General features: G+C 41.2%; 1 long non-coding RNA gene across 1 annotated transcript; it reads right to left on the reverse strand.

The window, feature by feature from the left end:
* Positions 1-19,567: 19,567 nt before the first annotated feature.
* LOC135940549 (uncharacterized) lies at positions 19,568-24,185 on the reverse strand. Its single transcript, XR_010574890.1, has 2 exons — positions 23,821-24,185; positions 19,568-23,686 (listed from the first exon to the last, which is right to left on the reverse strand). It is a non-coding gene; the product is annotated as an uncharacterized LOC135940549 (long non-coding RNA).
* Between the last annotated feature and the right edge of the window lie 1,364 nt (positions 24,186-25,549).

The raw sequence follows: 25,549 nt of genomic DNA on the forward strand, positions 1-25,549 counted from the left end.
GCTTTCAGGGTGGCGGTGAAGTGAAGCCCAACACAGAAAATGCGTTACGGAACAAATTCCTCCCCCCTCACACATTGTCCTCTCGCCACTAGGGGGTTTGGTTGGTTCTGATTTTTCATTCATTGTCAGAGAAAAGAATCAGGTACAAATTTTGTCCATGCTGGCATTTGAGAATATATGTGTATTGTATTTAACAATTTATGCGTTAAGAGGTTTCAGTAGACAGAGCACGCGCATATACAACATGCGGTTCTGAAGGCCACACAAACAAACATTAAACCCAGAAAGAATAAAGACAACCCAGGGGCTTCTAAAAAAAGTTTGAAATAGTAAAGATCAATAGGCGCAGCTAGGAGTCATATTTTTTGCGATGTTCAATATTATAAAAATACGTTACTAGTTTGGGTATGTTCGTACGTGGTCACCATGGTTTAAAGCTTTATCCAAGAAAGACGGAGATCTAACCATGCCGTTGGCTAGAATTGTTGAGCACATACTTTGCTTGCACTTTACACTTGATGTTTGGGGGTCGAGTGCGGGCTAATTTGCGCCTGCGTTTGCCTCTCTTTCACTGCAAAAACGATTCCATTCGATTTAGGTGGATAGCGAAAGCTTTCCAGTTAGCTCTGCTGGTTTTACACCTTCCCGGCATGCGTGAATTAATTTGACGCGACAAATGTTTAGCGTTTCAATAAAAGACCTCGGTGCGACACTAATCCTACAATCATTTGTATTAATTTTTACAACTCTTTGCTGCTTCTCTTAAACTGATTCCTTTTATTGAACGTTTCAAAATATGATACTTTTCACTCTGTTCACCACAAAATCTACATTTACAAATATCCTGGGGTTATAATGATGCATCTGATTTAAACAGAACAAATAGTGATATCCAAGGCATGCAAATCGAGTAAATACATCCTTTATTACTATTTTAATAACATATTTCTCGTTTTTAATTTTTCTATCTCTAAAAAATAAATTTCAAGCCGAGAATGCTAGCATAATTTTTGCTTTCTCGTTCATTGGCTTGTACGCAAATTATTATAATGCTGTGCTAAAAGAGCGCACTGGGAGCGCCTTTGTAATAAAGTTTCTACTCTGCGACCCCGCGTCTGCTGTCTGCTCTGCGGCATCAGCCAATTTACTTTTTACCCCGGTACGCCTTATTATCATTGCCATTCTTCCCCGGCAGACTCTGCGTCTGGGATGGCAAGCTCTTCGACAAGAAAAGGAAATTAAGCAGAGCACACGCACACTTTTTGCTCCGTCCTCTCGCTCATCGTCAATTCATCCTTTGGTGCGCTGGGCGATTTTGCACATTGTGCACCAGAGTGAAGATCCACACACACACAAATGTGCGCTTTTCATCTCTGCAGGCGGCGCCAAGGAGACATTAGCATGTAAGAGACAACTTATACAACACACACAGAAATTCTTTCCTACAACCAGCGCGTATTCATACTCTCTTATATTCGCAGCCTCTCTTTCTCTCAGTCAGGCCGGATAAGAATAAAAAGCCGGGAGAGCTTCGCCGAACAGCCAGCAGGTCTCTCTCTCCTTCTCGTCAAGATTCTGCATTTTCTCGTCACCATCATGCCTGCATTTCAATCTATATTGGCGACGCTGGAGTACACGTTCTGAATTACAATTCATCGCGTCGTCGCTCTGGCAGCAGAGCTTCTATCTGCTGCTGCACCCACTTTTTGCTTTGCTTCGCGCTCCAGACAGACCGAATTTCAATCAAACGGCTTTTCACTTGCGTTGAGAGAATCAGCCCCAATTTACTACTGCGGCGCGCTCTGATTGACTATTGTGTGGAAAATGAGGGAATCAATCAAGTTGATTAATCATCTTACCCCTGTGGCTCTTCCTCTTGCAAAACGAGCGTTCAAAACTCTGCAAAGATAAACCTTTGACCTCAAACGTGTATTTTTCTGGTTGAAATGCGTTCATGTTACCAGCTGAACATGCGCAGCTCATAATTTTACACTCTACTATATACTGAAATGTCTTGGAAATTCAATCAGCTTTTTTAATTGAACCTCTGCTCAGCCCTTCCCATGGGCTATGAGCTCACCGGGTTTCCTTTAGGTCTCATTACACCGCTGAGCGGATAACATGAAACAAATGGCCAAGTGGCTGCAGAGAAGCTTGGGCACAATGTGACCATCTTTTCATGTCTTTACGAGTCGAGAGCCTATTCTCTTAAGCCAAGCTTCTAAAGGGTTTGACGGCTTATTTAGCGCGTCGATAAAGCAAAGAAGGGTTGTATCTTTGAGTACCATACCTGTGGTTATTTATTAATGTGGGACGTCGTCGCAAGCACTACAGAGCGGCTACCCCTAAGGCTGAGCGAGGGGAAGAGAGCAAGAACCTGCGTCGGACACGGCCTACGGTTAGGAGAGACAGGTCGTCTGCCTCGGGACCCGGGACTGAGAAGAGAGAGTCTCTCGTGCGGGGTAGTTTTATGTCTCAGGCTCCTCCCTTCGCTCTCCCCTTTGGGCACCCAAATAGTAAACATCGTTCATATCAATGTTGATCGTATTATCGTCAGGTAAACTCCTGACACCTGCTCAAATATCTTTTAACAAAACAAATTTTTCATCAACTTTCAAATGATAAAAGCATAAAATTCAGCATACTGCAGAGGAAATCTGTCTTACATTTGTGGTCAGGGAAGTCTTTCTATTGAAATTATCTTTTAGCAAATCAGTTCCCTTTACTTTTCACCTCCGCTAATAAATTATAGACTCATTTTGCATGGTGAATAAAAGTCACAATCTCTCATGGCACGGCGCAAGGATGCGGGGAGAGACCTCCAAGGTGGCGTTGGCTATTAGGTAACAACCATAAGCACTCTCTATCATCGTTTTTATTTCCGCGGTATGGCGACCTCGAACGGTCGAGTTAGTTGCCATTATTTGCTGTTTGACCGCTGTGTTATGATCTCTTTCATTCCAACTCACTCGCGGGGCGCTTTTCTCATTGCAGTGCATTAAGAAAGACAAGGCAGAGCGAACACTTTTCCTGGCTGAAGGCCGTCCACTAGCATCATAAAACATGAGCAACCACCATCTCAAAGTGCGCCTCCAGTCATATACAACACATTTTGAACATGACGAGCGGCTCCTGGTTATTGAAGAGCTGCAATGCTAATATGCGGTGTGCAGACCCTCTTTGCGGCTTTTCGCTGTAATGAGTGCGCGTGGCGTTTTCGCCATCATCATAAATAAATAGAAGAGAGATATATATGTACCGGCTCTCGCAATCGAGATGAGCAGCAGACGGCCGCAGGGAAGAGATGCCAAATTGCAATATGCGTCGCCGCACGCAACTCTGGTTTTTTCTTTTAATCATTTTACCTTTTACTGCCCGCTTCCTGAGCAAAAATAAGACTCGTCGCGCTTTACACCAAGGTTGAGGTTTAGAGTTCTATTCAGGGAAAACAGGCGCGCGCTGAAAACGACCTTCACGTGTATTTGTTTTATGTGACAATTAATAAAAAGTCGGTGCTTGAGAATTAGTAAATTTTTATCTCCCTGGGAATGAATGTGCGTCAAATAATGGTGCTTTGAAAACCTCTTTTGGCAAAGAGAATTAACATTTTACTTCATGTGAAGTTAATTACAATCCCCAGCATTGACAGTAAGCACCCATAAATTTCTTTTAAAGGTAACTTATAAGAGAACACATTGGTTAAAAATATTTACGTTTGCTGTGCATGGAAACATGACTACAGAAATCCTCAAAAAGGCGTAAGGGGGTATGTGCATGTTAATAATAATTACTAAACACAATTTTAGAAGACTTTATTTGACTAATGCTGAAATGAATACACGTAGGAGAGATTTAATTCCCATCTCAAGTAGAAAAGCTTGTTCAAGCTATAATATATATTTAAAAAATGCAAAACTTGCATTGTTTGATCTCGTATATGGGGGCTCTCCTATTTCTATTTATAGCGCTCTACAGAATGGGAAAGATGATAGAATATCCAGGTCGGACCCTTTGTGCAACCCGCGTGACGCATATGATGCGATTTCAAAGCATCAAAATTTACACTCGAGTGCCTTCGTTTTATTTTTGCAAACGGCTATGTCTGCGAAGCGCGGGACAGAATGAATAGATTATTTGATGCGGCAGCGCAGGTTGATGAAATGCGCGTGCACACGCGGAGCTTCGCGAGAGAGACACTCCACTTACGTATGCTTAATGACGACATTGAACTTGATAAGTAACGTGCTGCTCAGCCGTAGCCTGTGTGCACCGCCGCTGCGAGTGTGGGAGAAAAGTGCAAGTGGTTCGTCGTTGCTCGAGTTGCAGTCGTAATTCAGCTGAGTGTCGATGTGCATGCGATGCAAAGCACCACACCCTGGAATGCAGACGACTGGCCTGTCTTGCTTCGCCGCACCATTATCCTTCGATTATTAATGCCAATTAAAATATGAGATCTGCGATCGTTATTGGTTATTGGGTTGCAGACTTTAATCTTTGGCAAATGAATTGACGACCGACTCCCTGATTAGATGATCACGGGATCAAATTAAATAGTTTTGCACTTTTATTAAAAATTCATATTTACCTTTTCCAAATATGACAAGTGTTGACAGAAAAAAATTAAGGTGTTCAATTTTAAAAACATAATGAACTGAATTCTATGCGTTGGAAATTTTACAATATATAAATTTTTATATTGCTCTTATTACTGGCGCTGGATTGACTAACAATAAGTGGCCTTTAGGGAAAATTTAAAAAGAAAAAAATCCTTTTACGTTTCTGTGCTGTAGAGCTCTCTGTTATGCCCGCGCAGGTTTCATCACCAAGCACACTATTTATTTGCACCTTCAAAAAATCTTCTACGGCCACTAGGGCCACTTGTTCCATATTATCAGCTCAGCGGTGTTATTGAAACCTGGGACTCGATGAACTCATAGCCCACGGGAAGTGCTGAGAAAAGGTTAACAAAATTTATAAAACTTTTATTGCTGTCATACACTCTACCCAGCACATCCCGTGGGCTATGAGCTCACCGTGTCCCAGGTCCCAATAACTCCACCGAGCGGCCGCAGAGGAATTTGGGCCCACTTTGGCCATCTTTTCGCTTCCCCTCTGGGGTCTTTAATAGAAACGCCAGACATTTGACCCTAAAGGCGCTGAAAAGGTGCGTAAGCCAGCAAGTGGCGGGTAGTCAGTGCCGGTGCGCCACCTCCCAGCCCGTTGAGCTATTTGAGCATTTCGAGTCACTATAAGCTAACCAACTATTACCATCTCTGACATTAGGCAAATAGGCAGCCAGTAATAGATCCCAGAAATGTTAAAATATATCCCATTGCTTTGAAAGTCCTAAAAATTCCTTAGCAATGTGAGCCATGGGCTGGTTTACTAATATTTGTATTTTTGATATCAGTTTTGTAATTCATAAAAAATGTTTGTAATAATAAAACGATATATTGTTTGAACCGTTAATTTCCAAAAAAATCATGGTAAGAGTTCTATCCCATTAGTATATAAACGATATCTCAATGTGTGTAGTTGCACTGTACGATTAATTTTATATATTAAATGTCATAATTAATCATTTATCAGATAGAAACCATTAATGTTGCTAGACCTCATAAAAATCATCTGAATAAATTACATTTACCTGCTAAAGTTGCCAATAAATCTGCCATTGCGCGCGTACTTTACCTGTCGCGGCATGAAATACAGAAAATTTGAATATTGTCAGAGTATAAAATAAACAAATCAAGGATCGGCCAGAGCCAGTAGTGCAAGAATTTCAGTTTCCCTGGAGCTGATGGAGGAGAGAGGGCTGTTATTTTGTAAAACTGGTTGTGTTTGTCTTTCTTTCTTGTTCTTCCTCTCAGCCCAGGCTTATTTTTTGTCGCCGCGGCAGAGAGTGAATAACAACATTATTTACGGGGCTGCAACGCGCGTTGTACAAGTTCATTACTTACAACACACACAAATACCGGCCGTGCATGCACTCTCGTTAATTAAAAATTGTGTGTACGGGCATTGTTAATTAGGCATTTTAGCGGGGGCGAATAAATCACGACGGTGAACATCTGCTCTCGGGCGGATTCGCTTGTAAACAGCAACAAAGGCTGACTTATGCAAATCTCACGTGATAGCTTGGCACTGTCACTGTCGCGCTTGTTTACAGTCAGCATTTCAAAGGAAGTGGACAATCTGATAAATTTTCCCTGGACACTCTTCAATGATGAGTATGTATATTATTTACCTTTCCTTGTTCTCATTAAAACAGTAAAAGAAAAATGTTCGGACGATATAATATAGCTCTAAAACTTAATGATTATTGCTAGACTGGAAAATATTTCAGGAAAATTCATTAATTTTAAGACGACTTTGTAGAGGCTGGTTGCAATTTGTTTCCAGGCCTCTCCCCCGAGGAGAGGACATCATTTTTAGATGAGTTGAAAAGAGCTTAGAGAGATATATTTACTGTCACCGTCTCTGCAGGAGTCCCAGGTTCAATCATTAAACCTCACAGTGTCAATAGACGCAAAGTGCATACTAGAGAAATGGAGGGAGGCGTGAGAACAAGCCAAATCAAGACCAGGTCTTATACTTAGTTATTTGTCAAGGATTAGTGTAGTCGTCAATATTTAATAAAGGTCATTTTTGGTACGTTTTTTAATTTTGATTTTTAAAATCGAATCATTTTTCCAAATTTTTATCTAGACTGAATCAACTAAAATTTTTTATTCTGCTAGAGATTGTCAGCAACAAATTGCAATTGATCAGGTTCCATAAGTATATGCAAATATAAATATTATATAGGAAAAATGCAATTTTTTAGAGATTCCCATGTGCAGATGGACCAAAAGGAAAGTCTCACTCTCACGATTGAATCAGTTAGGCATTCACTATAGAGTGTCGAATTGCATTTGGAATTGAGCATTGCAGTGAATGCTGGAAATCGGAAACAATCAATTCCGTCGGACCATTGAACTGTTGAACTGTCTGTTGAACTGTAAAGCACACCATCCAACACGCATCACTCAACCTGCTCGACATGTGTCAAATTTCCAAGTTGCAAAAAGCGTACGCTATATACAAAACGGCCTGCAGCACATAACAGCGCCGATTCCTACGGGAAATAACGAGCGAGGTGCATCAAACGCGCAAAATAAATGCGGCCTCCAGCGCATGCACACAGCTGCAGCATGAAAATAATTTCGCGTACAAGGACTCAACGACACAGACGAACGACCTCGCAGACGCAACCCAGTGACCTTTGCCGGCACGCATGCGTCAAAAGTTCCCACTTTTCCAGCGTTGAAATTTTCTCATTGACACACCCGTACGAATTATTTCGCGGAAAATGAGGACGGTGACATGAGCGGCAGAATAGCGAGCGCGACGCCGTGCAATTTGTTATTGGCGCGCAAGAGGACGGTTCTTTTCATTTCCTGCAGGGCGAAAATGTTAGCGATGAGAAATTTGCCCTGCTATGGGCTAATGTGTCGCGAGGAAATGAGTGCGAGTCATTTCCTTAACGAGAGACTATTAAAAATTTTCGCAATTTCGCTCAGCCGTCCCTCGTGGCCCTTTGCTATCTGGTAATTCGCCCCCATTAGCCGCGAGGCACGCGTCACGCGAATTCACGTGTTGGGGGAGAGTTCCGGCCTCAAATCCACACGTCGGGGAGGCTTGCTTGGATTATATGATTTTGCGTGATGATTTGCACGCTGCCTCGCATGTGCTGGTATCGGGTTTCCTTTTTTCCTTTGGCACAAGTGCTGGACGGCACGCGATTGTAACTAAATCAACGTCCAACAGCCACTTTTCAGCTCAATAACAGATGAAATAATCGAAATAATAACGAAAGGAATGTTCCTATTTCCTTTTTTAAATGACAAGATATGCTGTTTACGGGGTAATCCCTACATTTAATTCAACTTGTTGAATATTTAAACTTCAATGTTGCGCAGCTTTGCTGTAAAATAAATTAATTGAAACCAATGCGTTCATTTATAGTCTGCATATATTTATGCTTATTACCAAGGTTATTGATACAGATGTGGCGATCATGCAATAGAAGTTAAAAGCTAATTGGTATTAATTTTGCATGGCATGCTATATAGATATTAATTAGCTGTCTGAACTGTATTTGCGACAGCAGCTTTGTTATTATTTAATCTATTATGCGAAAGTATAACAATGACGGTATTTTTCGTCCTTTGTCTTTTATCATTTGATCCGCTGTTTTCGATCGAATTGAAAAGATGCAGCAAATGTATCCTATATAATTATACAACTTAGTTCATATCTTTAGCTTTATCGGCTTAAAAACAAAATCATTTCGATGTTTGTTTACTGGTCTCTTTAGTTTCAATTAACCTTTATTATGGTTCTTCAAAGCAACTTTGCGTCATTTAATTATAGAAGCGAAAGGAATGGGTCGTATAGAGCAATTTTTGCCTCAAAGTAAAATCATCGAAATTCAAAACAGTTTGTTATTAGTTTAAACTGCATGTGAGATCTTCGAAAAAATTGTGCTCTCACAAGTATAAAACTCGGAATAACTTATTAAGTTACCTAAAACGTTTGGCCTGACAATGAGTAGATATCCAGTTTTGTGACATTTTAAAACGAATTTTTTCATTCCTTATTCTAGCAATTTTTAATTACTCGGCTTGTAACAGTCAGAAATTAAAGAAAGCGCACTCTGTTCAACTCGTTTTGATCTCTCCTGGTGCATTAAATGGTTTTGAAGGGCGGTAGATTACTTTGGAATCTTTTCACTTCTGCGAACAATTCTAATCTTAAATACATCTTTTGCTCTAAAGCCCCTGCTTAATATTTAATGCAAGCCCAGCATGCTTCAAATTATCTTCTTGCTATACGTCCAAAGAATGCTCAAATGCTGTCAGAAGACAGCTCTTGGAGCTCATACGCTTAAATCTGAAATTGAAATCTCGGACAAATGACGCGAGGGAGCAGGCCGTAAATAAAATACTGTCATTTTAGTGCTCCAAGTGCCACCGCCGCAGGCTAAGAAACTAACTAACCATATAATCTGCAGACTCTGCATGCCTTATTGCAAGCTGTATATCAAATTTTCTAACAATCGCAGCCGCTAGCGCTCGCAAGGGAAAAGTTTACGAGATGCGATCCATCAAAGCTGCTTCGCCGAGAATTTTCCTTTTTGTAATTTATGTGTCGCACTGTGCGCAAAACAAGAGCAGAAATTGTGTGTACACTTGCATGAACAAGAGGCGAGAGTGTCAGAAACACCCCGTATCACATTCAGCATCTCTTTGGCGAGGTGTTTGGCCTTTTTCATCACCTGCGCGTTCTCCCGGCAAAGGTCACTTTAGATCTGCTTGTTGTCGCAGACGCGCGCGCGAGAACAAACAAAGGTGGAAAGCTGCTCAGCGACGTGGTCAGGGTTGAGCGATAATTAACTTTCGCGATCTATGCATGCTAATGGGCGTGAGAATAATCGCTGCGTTCGTTATTGTAGTGACACACGCGCAAGACCGTCAAAGCGTGCAATTTATGTAGGGTAATGAGCATAATCGAACTTGCAAGAGCAGTCTCATGTCAACAATATTATTGTGGAGGTTAGACCTTGGTTAAGTGTCGACGAGGTTTCTGGTGACGCATCTAAATGATTGATTTTCTGTGTAGCTCTTGTTTCTTTGACCGTAATGAGAGATAATTTTTAATAAAATATAGAGTAAAAAAGCAAGCACCTTTTTCAAATAAGGTGTTATTACTTCGCAGTTTTTTAAATTTCGTGAAAACTTACTTCGTTCATTTATATTTTCATGTCAAGAATAAATTTCTATCATTCTGTTTGTAATATTTTTTTTAGCTTTAAGTGAAAATCTGAACAGTAATGTTTGGGAGTCGGTTTCGAGCTGAATGACCTCCTATACTGTGCAATGTAAACTAGTTCATTTGGATCTGGAAGGAAAATGCAAAAGCTCTCCGACCCGTTTCTTGCCGCTTTGAACTTTTCCAGCATGTGTGAAAACATATTACGGCGGGTCTAGCGTTTCCATCACCGATCTTGTTGCGGAGGCAACGGTGGCCCCTTAAAAATTATCTGGTTGATCGCTTGCGGCGTGTGCTGTCCAATATTATTTGTTCGCAGCATTATTGGGCGCTCCCTTAACTTTAATGGCAACAATGGCCAAAGCAGGAGGTCCTTACTCGATTTCAGAACCCTCCCGTTATACAAATAACGAGTCAATTCAACCATTATTATTGCTTACATTTGTCCACTTTCAAGCGAGCCTTTATTAAAATATATATTTATTAAATTGAAAATATTTTGAAATAATTAATTTATAGAAGACAAATCAAACACCGGAAATTCCAACTTGTACGCACAATGATCGTCTTTATTTTGCCTGTTAGTTTAGGCTGTCCAATGTAGCCGAATTTCATGTTACAAACTCACTTCATCGGTGGGTGAAGATATAAAATAAAAACGACTTTTGTCCTGATGTTTAAATCTTTCTCTGTCTAAATTTGTTTTACACTGCCCTGCAACATCGGATGCCTCTCTGATGCATATGCAACATGAGGTATTTCTGACGCGCTGCTATCAAAAAGCTCACGTTTCGCTGTCTGCATGGTTAAACAAGCTTAATGACAACACCGCACGCGGAAATCTGCAGCGGCACAAAGTTATATCCAGCGATTAGCATACATGTCAAAACGACGGTCAAGTTAATTCAATTACGATTTGCGGCTTGCAGACCCAAAGGACAGCAAGCCTTCTCTCACGTGATCGCGCAAATTCATTAACGAACCGTCCGAGCAGAGTGCAAATATTGCACAAAATGGGGTGAATTCTGCAACACGCTCTCTCGTAACGCCCAGTGCTTTTAACCCTTTTGCTGTCAATCACGCGCAGATCTCATTAGTTTACGGCTGCACTCTGCTCACTGGCCGTCTCTGGATGCTGAAACCGAGCTCACCAATAAAACAAAGGCTAGAAGAGTATATATGTGCGCCCGGTTTACTAATTGGACCACTGAATCCGCCGCCGCTCAACCGCGTGCCTGCGTTATTCACATTATTCACGTCGGAATAAGTAAATCTGACGAGCCGATGGTGAAACATGCTTAGGCGCATTTGCGGCACTAATCTCTGTTTGGTTCTGCTGTCCGTTTCATTAATGTCAATCCAACCAACGGACGTTACTGTTTTTCGGTTCGACAGTAATGTTCAGCCGTGATTTTTAGCCAACATAACATAGTGCAGCGACTCTCGACCTTGAAGTCGATAACGAAAAATAAGGGAAATAATGCCATCTTAACCGCAAAAACACAGACCGACAATATTTTGGCCATTAAGGTTTTGCCTTCAAATGGATAAAAAATCAATTATTTGAAATAAAAAAAATATTGGTTTTGGCCAATCGCAGTAGAGACAACAGAGAGAGTGAGGGTGCCCAAAATAAGAAATTTTCAGAATCAAGCGCACCAACAATATACACAAATAATGGGTAGTTATATTAACATATCAAAGTAGGAAAAATATTCATTGAGATTCATGAAGTAGGTTATTCTGCAGAAACTGGCATATAATATATTTTTATATTTATGCAGCTTTAATTTTCTCAATCAGAATTAGTAATAATCCACACCAATTAGAATATGCCAGACACATAAATGGAGTCTCGTTCATTCAGCAAATACCATTAAAATCGCAAAATCTAATGGGTCTAAATATGAGTGTAAGCCCTTTTGAAATAAAATCAAAGGTAATTTCGCAGCCAGAAAAGGATTACCTCATCCCATCGAACGACAGGCTGCATTTTTCTGTGGCAAGCCCGGATAGCAGACGCAAATCGGCTTTATCGCAAAATGAGCAGAGGGAGAAAGGGAGAAGCCATGACGGCGACAAGCACACTGCTATCTCGGTTGAGGCAGGTCTGGTTCGCTGAGCATCCATCCGATCGGCCCACACATACACGAGATGGCCAAACGCACAAGGATCCACTCGATAAGCTCGGCCGGCTCAATGTCGTTCGTTCTGCAGGTCAATGACTGCACTCGGCCGGCCCGACATTTTTAGATCCTGCGCTGCGCACCAACTGATATAAAAAGCTCTAAAGATTAGACTGGATGCGATTGCACGCGCTGAATGTAAAATTATTGCGTTATGCTGTTTGATGAATTGATTTCGCATCAGACGTATTTTTCCATTTTCTCTGCAGGGAGGCAGAGTTTTTAATCACGGCTATCTCAGGCACTAATCTTTTTGCAATAAATTAAAAGCTATTTGAAAATTGCTCAATAATTTTGCCCATGTCTGCGACTTGAAATGTGAACGGTTGAACTTTTTTCAATCATTGATATTTTATTGATCAAATTTTAAGAATTTACTTCTTCAGTTCAATGGCCAACTCAAGAAGAATCGGCTTAATCTAAAATATATTCTTGACTTTCAGAATGGCCACTTTATAAATGCATTTTAGCAATAACGATAAATTACGTATCAATTGCATTTGATACAATTTACAAATAATTATTTATTCGCTTCTTTTATCCTGTAACGATGTGATAAATACACATTTCGTCGAAGCAAAATTTATTCTGCTATTTTATGAGGATTGGTCATTTTTCATGCATCGAATAATTATGTCAAGCGCACTTAATTTCACATGACGCGTATATGGGCGAGGTGCTTTACACAGCGAATAAATATCAACCACCTGCTGACAATGCAATTTAATTACAGCCATTTGTTAATCCACGTGTGTGTAGTAGTATTTGCACGGTTGAACGTTGCAAGCGTCATACTTTAATTTTATTTTAAGCCTCCTCTTACTCGCGCGAAAATGACAGGAAAGTCATTCGCCCCACTCATACTACACAGTGATATCTCTGTTTATCTGTCGCCTCACGGCGATGCTGCAACGTGCAGATTAAACCATGACCTACCTGCTGATAAAACTTGAAAAGACGTGCATTGTTTGCAATGGGATACAACTTCGCTCACAGCGTCATAAAAAGGAGCCTTTTGTTTTGTCAAGCAAGTTTTATTTTCTGTCTCCAGGGTGGAACTATTACAAATCACGTTTAATTTAATTTAATTTCCTTTATTTGCATTACACAGCGGTACAAAAATCGAAGCTTCTCCATTTCTGTCCGCGCATTTACAAATGAGTCTTAAACAACAAAATAATTAATAACAATAAAGAAGAAACATAGTGTTAACATTTCGTTATGTTTGTGTAACAAGCGAGTGTGTGTGTTTTGCTACATTTGATGCTCTGAAATTGAGATATTCATCATAAGTATAAAATTTGTTAGCATAAACAAAATTCTTTAACTGCTTTTCGTATTCGTCTAACTGCTGCTCGCCCCGAATCTGCTCAGGAAGTTTATTATACAAATTTAGCATGTAAATTTTTGGATTTCGAGAAGCCGCCGCTGACACCTGGGAGGGCACAAAATAATAGTTCTTGAACTATTTACTGAAATATTAACAATTCCCGGAGCTACTAATTTATTGTTTATTTAAAAAAAAGCTTTATTATAAAATGCTTCAAGTCTCTATCATTATTCAACAACGCTACTGAGACAAATTAAAATAATGAAACCGAAAATAAGAGCACTACTTACTAGTGATTGATCCAGATATTATAATTTTATGACAAAGAAAGAAATACACACTCACACAGGTTGTATCTTTAAATCTAAGAAAAACTAAATGGCTCTAGTGTAAAAAATAATATCTGATCATCCAAAGCTAATTTTCCATACAGAGCAGAACAATCAAGTTTGTCTTAAATTAGAAATAATGTATGCTATAATGCTTGATGTAAAGTTTTTAGTAAAGTAAATATGAATAGGTTTAAATCAATGAATGCCATTAAATTATTTTAAGCAAGAAGTGGTGAATTCTGTTAAGAATTTTATTTATGCAGCGGTACAGGAGCGCGGTCCTGCTTTTTGTTGGGAGCGAAGTGTTTGAATTATTTTAATTTGGCATTGTGTATTGTTTAACAGCAGAATTATGATATCGTCTTGGTGCCGTAAAAGCTCAACAAACACTTACTTGATACTCATAAAATTTTTAAACTAATAACAAAATGAAATTAGAAGAAATTAAAATAAGATTTATGCATTTTCTAATTAAGATATTATTCCCTTAAGCTTGTTAGAGCATCGTATTTTATTTTTAAATTGAAATTTCCTCGTTGCTACGCAGAAAGATTATTATTTTGCTTTATGGAAGGCGCAAACAGCGTGATAATGCAGCTTAATACATTTCCATGGGAGAAACACATGTATTGCGTCTCGGACCCTCCAGGCTGATCTCCAGAGATTGAAACAACTACTGCACACATTGCTGCTCAATGAGAAATGTCAACAAGATTGCATTGGCCGCGGGCGAACTGATAAAATTGCACTCGCTGTGTAATCATTGCAACACACTTGAGGATGGATTTTTGCCTTGCACGGCTTCCTCATTATTTACAGATCTCCATCATTAACTTTTTGCCGAATCAAGTTGACTTTCGTTTTGTGAGATTATTTGTAATAATTAGTCGTTCATAGAACCACATCCACGTGTTAAAAATTAAATTCTATTTGCATATTTGCTGTTTGTGGTATACGCTCCTATAGCGTTTCATAAAATATTCATCATTCATTTGCTATATAGTTGTTCGTCTTGAAGAGTTCGCCTCTTCTGCGCACAACATTTCTCCACGTCCTTGCAATTTTAATTTGAGTCTGCTGTCTTTTGAATAATTTTGTTGACAAAGGGAATTTTAAGGCGGCATTTTTGCATGGAAACACTTGTAGGGTGGTTTCTGTTCGTAATTTTTTGCTTGTGTTTGCACACGGCGGTGGCGACGTCCCATTATTCACACCTCCCTTTTATTCAGCGTTTTGTTACAGCACATAATGCGGTTCGCAAGAGAGAAAAGAGGTGTGCAAAGCCAAACAAAAGCTCTACATTAGATTTTCCGTGTTGCAGGTTATAGCGAGCGAGAGCTTGGCTGTCATCCACAAAACGTCAGTGCTATAGGTGTCAATAACACGATTTAGAAACAGGCTAACAATATACGCAACCCCTTTTCATCGCAAAGCGTGCGTGGGCTGGGGAAAATTGTGTGAGGTTTTCATTTTGCCTTTGTCCAATTCATTTCATTCATTTTTCTCCAAAAACAAACCTTGCAAAATGTCATAATATGCGCAAAAATACATTTTATGGAGCGAAAAGTCTTATATCACTAGTTACTCAATTGGCGGATTTATTCGTCCCTCAACTTCATCCCATTCGAAACGAAAACACACTTTGGGGATTGGGGAACTAACGTAATTTAGAGGATATTAGAGTCGTATTATTTTCATTTTGTAACTTCGATTTAAAACAAAACTTATGTTGGAACTCAATTAAATAATTTTACTATTTCTCGCATGTAGTAAAATTTGAAATGAATATCAGCGATAGCGTTGAAAAATTCAAAAAGGGGTTCATGTGAAAGAAAAGAACCATCTAAAAAGTGTGATAAGTAGTAAGATTGCTATAAAAATTTTGAGATTATATCTATAAGTACACGTAATTCCACGAAATAAATTTGAAAGCAAGCTATATTTATAGGAACCAGTTTTCCTGGAATTAGAGTTGTTCAAAAGAGTGTGAAATTTTTCATGTTGTAATCACCCTTTATTCAAAAGGTTTACACAATTGCGGCAATCAGTCAATATAATTGCACACGCCTCGCAGAGCTGTGTCGCCATACACGGTGAAGCCTTTAATTATGTTTCAGCATTTCCCTTTGAATTCTCCTGGATGCAGAGGCTAATTGCGTTGCTTTTCCGCGATCAATTCGTATAATAGACGGCGAACGTAGCGTGGAATTAGCGATCTGGTTGTGCACTAGCTGAGCAATCCGTTTTCCCCTGAGGTGCAAATATAGAGTAAATACGCTTGTTGTGGGAGGCACGCACCCCCTCTCGTCGCCTGACGAAGTCAATACACTGCCAAATAAACGCGTGTGCCGAGTGCTGCCTGTCTGCTTTCAGATCAATATTTCCGGTGCACACACCCGCAATTCCGCACTCTCTACGCACGGCGATCGTGATTGCGCGAATTCGACCCATTTAGTAAAGTTCTTACAACCAGGCTTCCCTGCCAAAGTGACCAGCAAAAGAGAACTCACTTTGTCACAAAATAAAACTCTCACACGCGACTGTTAAAAATAAGAAAAAAATGAAATGCTAAATATTAGTTTAAAATTTTTCAAATAATCTGTTCAATATTGGTTATGATGTGTTATTCTAAATAGATTGAATTTTCAAAAACATAATAGTTTGGATCTTCATCAACCATGAAGAATTTATTTAGAAAATCTGGAGTCAAGTTTTTTTGAAATTTAATTTTAAAATGCAATAATTAATTAATTTTTATAGCTTGCATGTAGCAGGTGAGTGAAGGCTACCCTCGGGACAGCCTCAACTTCGTCTGCTTGGAGTGTAGCGTGTCCAATTACGGTCTGCATTATTCGGATCTTCGCCCAGCCGGCAAATGAGCACCATTCTCAGTTGCAAGCGCGCTCTTTTCTCGTCTGATGCGTCTCTCCGCTTTTCCTGTAATTACAAAACCCACGCGAAAACAATGAACCCTTTCAGTGGGCTTTTTTGCGGAATCTCAGCCAGCTCTCGCTTCTCTCATTGGTCTTGCGCCCGTTTTGCTAATTGATGACTTCTCGCGCAGGCGTCTGGGTCAAAGGAAAGAAGTGTGTGATTGCGATGCTTGGATGCCTCAATATTTTGTCCATTACTAGCATACCCAAATCCATCCTAATCTAAATAGGGGACTTTTGGGTCAAATGATCCTCATGCGTAGGTTGTGACACCTGAACAATTCATTTACCACTATGAATTAAGCGTGTTTAATTTTTTTTTCAATTTTATGACTGTTTGTCAAGAAAAAAATTTTAATTCATCTAATTTCTTTTCTCTTCCTGGTTGGAAACTCACCTTGGTTGGAGTATTTTTTTAATCAAGTTTTTTACTAAATAATTAATTCTTGTTCATTCTTGCTAAGTCAATACAAATAATGTTTGATTCTTCTGAAGGAAAATCAACATTTTTTTAACTTAAGAGGTTTTATATCAGTTTCAATTATTGCAATGTACACAAAAAGTGTTGAAGTTTGATAACGTGAATAATACATTATAGATTTTTTTTAAAAAATTATGCAGTGAATCGAAACATTTAGAGTACATAGTTAAATAAGTAAATATAATGCTAGAATCTGTTCATTTTAATTTGTTTGTATAATATCCCAAAGCCTATCCGCCCCCAGGGGAAGCTAGAAAATAGCCTTATTGATCGATTTATGAATACAATTCGAACGCACTCGAAACATTTCATCAAATCAGCACATTTTCGAACGAGCACTGTGCGTTATCCCCCGACTCCAATTCCAGCCAGCGCGCGCTCCCTTGGCCTCTAATGCAAGACAAACAAACGCGCGCGCAGTGGCGGCGGCAGGCGGGTCTTTCCTTGAACCCGAAATACACACACACATGCGCCCGGCCGGCGGTGCACGGAGCTAAACAGGGTCACCGGGTCACGTGCAGGCCGGCGAGGGTCTGGGCCGGGCGTGCACGAAAGACAGCGAAAAATGAGGCTCACACTGCATTGATCTACTGCGGGTCAAGCAACTCCCAAGGCCGCGCCAATGCTGCAAGATCAATGACACTCGCGCGCACACCACCACGCCGAGCAGCAGCAGCCAACACACAACACACCGAACCAGCCAGCCAGCCAGCCAGCGCGCGACCAACTTGCTTGTCTTTTGTGCCGTACACATTGCACGGCCTATGTTAATTTGACGACGATTATTACACACACAGCACAGCCATTTTTCACTTGCCTGTGTGTTGTCGCGATAAATCTCTCGGGATGGCAGTCGCCGCGGCTAATGGGCGGCTATGCGGCCCTCAGTCAGATGGTCACTCCAGATAAGCACACTGGACTTTCCTTTTTTTCCACTTTCCGCCAGATGACTTGGCACTTTTATCGCTGCCGAAGAGCCGTTGCTATTCTTGAAAAATGTCTCTATAGGAAAACGTTATTGTCCCCAGACATTTATTCGTAGGTAGGGTTGAAGCAAAAATAGACTATGGATTATTTTATTCATTGTTCTTTCTCAATGCGTTGAAAGGTTCAATACTCCAGAGTTCTTCCACCATCATGGCTTTCCAGTTTTGTCTCTCATTATTTGTTGTATGTTTTTCTCTGACAATGATTGGTTCAGGAGCTTTTGAATACTAACCGTTTGAAAACATCGTGTTTCGCATCGTTCTGTGAACAATAGTACCATGACAAATAATTTTAATGAACCCCCAGTAGTGGGAAGCGGAAAAACTCCTGTACAGCCCACGCGATATATTCAGACAGAACATTCCCACATTTTTCTGTAAACATATTTTGCGAATAAACACGAAAATTCGCAGCGACATCCAGCGCTCACAACGTGAAAAATTAATATTTTAATCCAGCCAAAGCGCTGTATGTGTGCACATATTCGTGTTATTGCTCAACGCAGTGCGCGCGCGGTTATGTTTTTTCCTCTACCTCTCGCACGTAAAACAATAAGTTGAAAGCAAATACATTTGCACGTCGCGTTCTATCCAACCAGCTGCCAGATTCCGCTTTTTCTCTGTTTCGCCGGTTTAATTCCATTGGGAATGCAGCCGTCAGCACAGACAAGCAGGCAAACAGACAAACACAAACGCGAAATTCGCGCAACGCCTGAGAATATGAAGCTGTATGCAACCGGCTCTGCGCAACTCTCCTGCCGGTTGCATAAACACGCCGGTGGCCCGCATTGTGTTTGCGCTGCACTCGGCGCACTGCCGGTCGAATGGACGGACGAGAATGAATTGGTAATCGGTCAGTTGGACTGCCGTTTCCACAAATAACAAGCCTCGACCCCTTCGAGTGGATTACGGAAATTGAATTATGCCGAGGTGGATTACGCCTGCTGGAGAATGCCGCAGATGTGGGACTGTAAATTTTTTACTTGCCCGACAGTGCCAGGCTACTGCTAAATAATATCTCTGCAACATTCATGTAAATCAAGGGCTTCACACCGGCGAAGCAGACGACGCAGTCTAATTATAGTTCATTTTTCTGCCTTTTGCTATATAATGTAGTAAAAATTTATATCAGCAGAGGAAAGTTTATTATTATTATTATTATTTTAAATTAAATTTAATGTTTTAGCACTATTTTGGCCAGATCAAGATTGTGTTTTGTTAGTCTACGCTCTTTTGCACACTGTTTCATTTTTTTTGTAAGTAGGTCCTTTTTTAATCTTTGTTTCAAATAAGTAAATTATTAACTTCATATATAAAAAAGGAAAAAACTTAATGAGGTGAATTTAATTAGTAAACTTGATTTTACGGCTACTCACATAGGCGAACACAAGGAATTGACGTATGGGAGCAGCTATTGTCTGTAACATCCATTTACCTTAAATTAAGTGCATATGGCTTTACAATAAAAATGCATGAAAATAGGAAATAATAGCAAAACCCCGCACAAGCTTTTCTAGGGATTTTTGCAGCACCCTGTCTTAATAAAACTCGAAAAAATATACAAAGCATGAAAATATATCTATCATCAACTCTGTCTCCAAGAATGTTAGTTTTTCATTTCATTGAAATATGTCAAACAAACTCTGTATCTCAAAACTTAACTATCAATCTTTGCGCGTGAGCTTGCTTTTGACACTTCGGACATTTAAAAGTGTAAGCATCACAAGAATGTTTCTTGGGCAAAAGATTTTATCACATCACGGACGATGGCTTGAATAGTAAAAAATCCTTCTACTTGCTTCTTTGGTACAAAACACATGTCTCAACTTTACAACAAAAGTGCAAAGCTTTGAAGCCGGCGGCGCCACCTCATCATTTCACAAGTCAAGAGTTTAACGCGAAAAATTGTTGCCACACAACTTCAACTTTTACGACTCCCTGGCGACTCGCACTTCTGCAGGTCACGCTAATTTTCTCTTCTTGCCGCGCGAGAGGTGGCAAGAGCGGCACGATGGGTATAACAGACTGACACGCGCCCCACCGTCCATCTCTTGCTTCAGCGACTGTTACAAAGCGAGATAATGACGTCATTGCGTGGCGAGGCCCGTATAATTCGGAGCCAATTTCTCTGGAACAAGCGATAGACCAGATTAGATTGGCCCCGGCAAGAGGAAGCAGTGCTAAGGTCGGCAAAGGAGTCTCTTGGGACTGGCGGCGAGTAACAATATGGCCCTCCCCGAGTGGCGCTTGCGTGATGTTTTTATTTGCACAAGCTCCGATGATCATTCTATGAATAAATTATTATAAATTGAGCTATGGCCAGAAAATCAAGGAAAAAATTCCCGAAATTTCCAAGGCATAACATACTGGGTTTGTTTGCGTCGCGCGCTGAGCGGTAGGCGCCGCGCTTTCGTTTAGTGGGTCAATATTTTATTAGGCAAGGGTCACCGAACTCCACTAGCTGCCGGGCGACCAGAGTGGGTGTGTGTTGTGGTCAGTGCCGCACGTGAGTGTGTGCTAAACCAACATTAACGCAATAAATCAATCGACAAGCTCCCGGGCGTTATTTTGCGCACTCTCCCGATCGACCAGCGCTGAAAGCTTCTTTTCCGCCTGATTTGCTCCCTTTGATGTTGGCAAATTAACTACCAGGAAAACGCTGCAAAACTTATTTCGTTCATATCTGTGTAGCGATTTTTTTTATTTCCACCACGCAGATCAGATATATTGCATTCCTTGTAGAGGAAAATTTTAAAAATTTGGCATATTTTATGAATCAGGGTGCCAACCACGGCTTCAAAACTATAGTTATGATACAAATATTTCTGCCAGCAGGAATAAAGCCTTATTTTTATTTACATGCAGTCATATCCAGGAATTGTAATTTTGCTCTGCGCAGAATCAATCATGTAAAATTTTGTTCAACTGAAATTTTGGACTTGAGAATTTTCTTTATGGGTGAATTATATCGCTGAAAGAGCGAGTGCCGGGTTCCAAGAGATTTTATCACAAATTTATCTTTTTGATGATGCGTTATAACATCATCAATGAAATTAATCAATAGTTTTGCAACGTGCGAAATAATTCTATTTCAGCCCCTCATCTTTTATAATCCCAAAAAGATATCCTTTTAAATTTATTTAAGAATCTATCTTACGAATCTCATTATTTGTCGGATAAACGCTCATCTAAAGGTTAAAAATCTCGATTTATTTCGGTTCATTACTTACTCTCTCCAAAAGTATTTAACGCGTGTCCACTTCCAGAACACATATCACCTCTCTGTGTGGTTGTTATGTCAGTTGGTCAGCCGCAAGAAGCACCAACACAATTACCGCTGCACCATGCGTGTGGTATACACAAGGGAAGCGCGTGAATTGAATCTTCCATGAAACATCATCACGAGGAGTGTATTTGCCGTCTGCCAAGAGCGAGGTGTATGAATGAGCACAGCGGTGGCGAAGTGGCACCCACACCCACACCTGCTTAGCTTGCACCAACTCCGCCACTCACATTATGTTGCGTTTTTCTTTCGCGAGAGCTGCGAGGAAGACACGTGCAATTTTAATATCGTGAGGTGCCCGTCGTAATGGACAATATTTTACGCGAGAATTTATTGTAGACGTCCGTCGGCGTGGCGCGGGAGTCTGCGATTCGAGATTTATTGTTTCATTCCTCACAGCTGGGTGTTCTTAATATTAATGCGCGCGGCGCGGCTGCCGAGATGCGGAGCGAGAGTGGAATGCTGCTCGCGCTACGTCTGTCTGCTGTCGCGGACAATTGCAGCGGTGCATGCCAACTGACTATGTATATACATATATATGTGCACACAGGTCGCAAGTTTGTTGCTTTTTATGATTTAATCTTGCATCAACAACTGTTGTGAGCAATCGTAAAGAGTGTTTGTTATTCAGCTGAAAGGGCTCGATTTTTATGGGTTTCCTCGAGTGCAGTTCTTGAGAATAAATCTAATTTTATCTTTTCATGCGTTTATAAAAAAAGGCCTTTACTGATGGTAGTTTACGCTGAATGTGCGGCAGGGAAAAAGAGCACTTGCCGGCGCAAACAGCATTTTTGTTTTATCTTTCCAAACGATTCCCATTGAGAAAATTTACTACGCAGAAGTGGTGAACTTCTATCAGAGAGTGCTCATTCTAACTTCATTCGCCACAGTACGCAGCACTGCCCCCTTTGTTGAGGTCTCAGCCTGATATTTCGTCTCGGCAGCCAGTCAAACTCTTTTACTTGCAGTTCTTATATTTCGATTTTTTTCTCCAACTATGATTCTGAATTTTTATGTGAACTTTGGTCTAAATCTTCCTCTTTTGAGTTTTCGTACACTTACAATTATAATCAATTTATTGTAAAGAGGAATGTAGTTATGAAACCTTGAAAATTCTTTAAGGTTTTAATTAGAGCTAAATTTTGGCGATATTTGTAGAGAAAAATGGCTGCAAAGCTTGTGTCTTTTCATTTGGTGAGCATGCCCCTCCACAGCTAAACCTAATTTTATTAAAAAAATATAGTTTCCCCCATCATTTATGGTAACATTTTTTATTGGTGGTTGGTGCTACTGCTGAAACTTAAATACCTTATAGCTCAAAGTTAAGGTGACTGACGATTGAACAAGTGACCAAAAATTGCCAGTTAGCGCGGCGCTCAACGGCTTTTTAGTCCTGTAACAGCATTGTCTAATTACGGACGACGTGTCCGTCATTTTCGCGGCTCGTTTTTCATGATTAGATTAAATTCAGCAACTAGGCCACCCGGCTTAATTAAATATAATAGCTGGCGGTGTGGGATCAATATAAGCAAACACGCGGCGCACCGCTTTCTGCAACAATACACAACAACAACACAAGCGGCACAACTGGCGAAATCCGCGGGGGGCGCGAGGGGCAATCAAATTGAGCCAGGCCCAGCCCAGCACCTTTGTTCGGGCAACACAATGTTTGCGCGGTTCGGCAGGCGGAGGCGGTGCCTCGGGCCCGAATTCTTTGTTAAACCAAGTGACAAATGGTGCGGAGAGGGTGCAGGCGTCACACTGCCGGCCCTGTAGCCATGGAGACCAAGAAATGAGCTGCGGATCGACCCGTGAATTGCACACAAGTACATACAAACGCACTCGTTTAAATGTATAAAAGCGTTTAATGTTTGTTTTATGCGCGTGAATTTTAATGAATACGAATATCGTAAAATTTAAAGTATAATATGGCCTTGCTCTCCAAGTGACGAGGAATTACAGTGCGCAGTTCATTTAAATATTGCCACGCAGGATGGCAGGGAAAATATATTGAAATCTCAAATTATAATATTAATCCAACCCACTACTCACTCATGAAACACCTGCAAATTAAAAAAAAATCATCAGAATTCATTGATTTGCTATAATTGCAGGTTGAAGACAAATTTTGGTAGAAAATAGCAACAACTTCATACCAACATTTTCTTTTTTCACATTTTACGCCATTTTGGCTTCTAACTTTCACAACGTTAAAAAGGTTTTTATCTCATACGAAACACCTGCTCAAAAACCTAATGGCGAATGCACAATAATTGGACTTTTCGGAATAAGCATGAATGTAGAATGAGGCGGACAATCACTGCGATACGGTCCTCCAACTCCTGAAAAATTATCTTTTATTAATAGGATTTTAAAAATAGGAAAAATACCAATTTGGTGCGTCAATCTAGTTTAAAAATATTTTGTTAGGTGAGTGAGGAAAATAATATTAACGGGGCTATACAAACCGACAAACCTACATCACACGCACTGTGCTTTTCTCTCTAGGGCGTTGGGGTTCATTGCCACCCCCTCAAACACAAGGTTTTCGTGCCACCGAATTGCCGATAAGGCATCTTCTCTCTATGCTGCTCGTGAATGTGCCTTGTAATATTCGCTCGTGTTGTTGCTGCGGTAGCCAGCGGCCAACCTCAGGCCTTGACCCGCGAGAACGCTCTCTGGACTTGGATTTTGATGTTATCTACGATCTTTTACACAAGTGTAATATTTATATTCACTCACGCTCACATGCACACGCTATTGTTTTTAGTCAGGTGACATTTTATAGCCCACTGTGTAATCATTAAAGGAAAATTTATTCTAAAAATATATATTCATATCAGTCAATATTGGGGCTAAAAACAAGCGTTTCACGCTTGGCGCTGCGCGCGCCGACGGCCGCTTCGCGGCCGCCCTCCGGGCCTCCGGCCCTCCCGGCTGCGCGCGCCGCGGGGACCTCCGGTCCCCGCGGCGCCTGCCGCCCTGCGGGCGCGTGACGACCCAGGCGGGCGGGCAGATCGTTCCCGAGGTTTTAATCTCTGGCATTTTTCGCGAATCGCGTCGAGAGTCTGCGAAGTGGCGAGCGGCGGGGTTGGGTAGGAGTTTGGCGTTAAAAAAATCGCGAAAACTTGGTTCCGGGCGGATTTCAGGTCGGTTACCCTGAGAAAGGTCCTCAGGGTGGGTGAGGTTGAAGGGCTCGACGAGAGGGTTCGAAAGAGACCTCGTGGGTCGAAATCCGCCTGCGCGTTCAAATTCTAGAGGAAAACCGTCTGGGCGGCGGAGCGAAATCGAGCTTCGGAGCGTCGATCTGTGCGGCAGCAAACGAAACCGCGTGTCTGAAGTTCTAAGTGCGGCGACTGGGTTGAAAAAATCAAGAAAAGTCGGGCGGATGACGAATTCAGGGTGACACAACCTGAGTAAGGTTGTCAGGGTGGTCAAGGAGGGAGGGCTGTTCTAGGCGAATCGAAAGAGACCATGCAAGTCAAAATCCGCCTGCGCGTTAAAATTCTGAAGGAAATCGTTCTTGGCGGCAAAGTAAAACGAAGCTTTCGACCGTCGATTTGTGCGGCAGCGAACGAATCCGCGTATTTGTAGTTCTAAGTGCGTTGAAGGCGTTGGAAAAATCGCGAAAAGTGCGGCCGATGAAGATCTCAGGGTGACCTACCCTGAGGAGGGTTGTCAGGGTGGTTCAGGTTGGAGGGCTGGTCGAGAGGATTGGAAAGAGACATCGTGGGTCGAAATCCGCCTGCGCGTTCAAATTCTAGAGGAAAACCGTCTTGGCGGCGGAGTGAAACCGAGCTTCCGACCGTCGATCTGGGCGGCAACAAACGAATCCGCGTATTTGTAGTTCTAAGTGCGGCGAAAGCGTTGAAAAAATCAAGAAAAGTCGGGCGGATGACGAGCTCAGGGTAGCACACCCTGAGGAAGGTTGTCAGGGTGGTTCAGGTGGGAGGGCTTGTCTAGGCGAATCGAAAGAGACCTTGCAAGTCAAAATCCGCCTGCAGGTTCAAATTCTAGAGGAAAACCGTCTTTGCGGCGGAGTAAAACCGAGCTTCCGACCGTCGATCTGTGCGGCAGCGAACGAAATCGCGTGTCTGCAGTCCTAAGTGCGGTGACTGCGTTGAAAAAATCAAGAAAAGTCGGGCGGATGACGAGTTCAGGGTGGAACACCCTGAGGAAGGTTGTCAGGATTGGTCAGGTGGGAG

The sequence above is a fragment of the Cloeon dipterum genome, chromosome 3, assembly GCF_949628265.1.
Source record: "Cloeon dipterum chromosome 3, ieCloDipt1.1, whole genome shotgun sequence".
NCBI classification, from domain to species: Eukaryota; Metazoa; Arthropoda; class Insecta; order Ephemeroptera; family Baetidae; genus Cloeon; species Cloeon dipterum.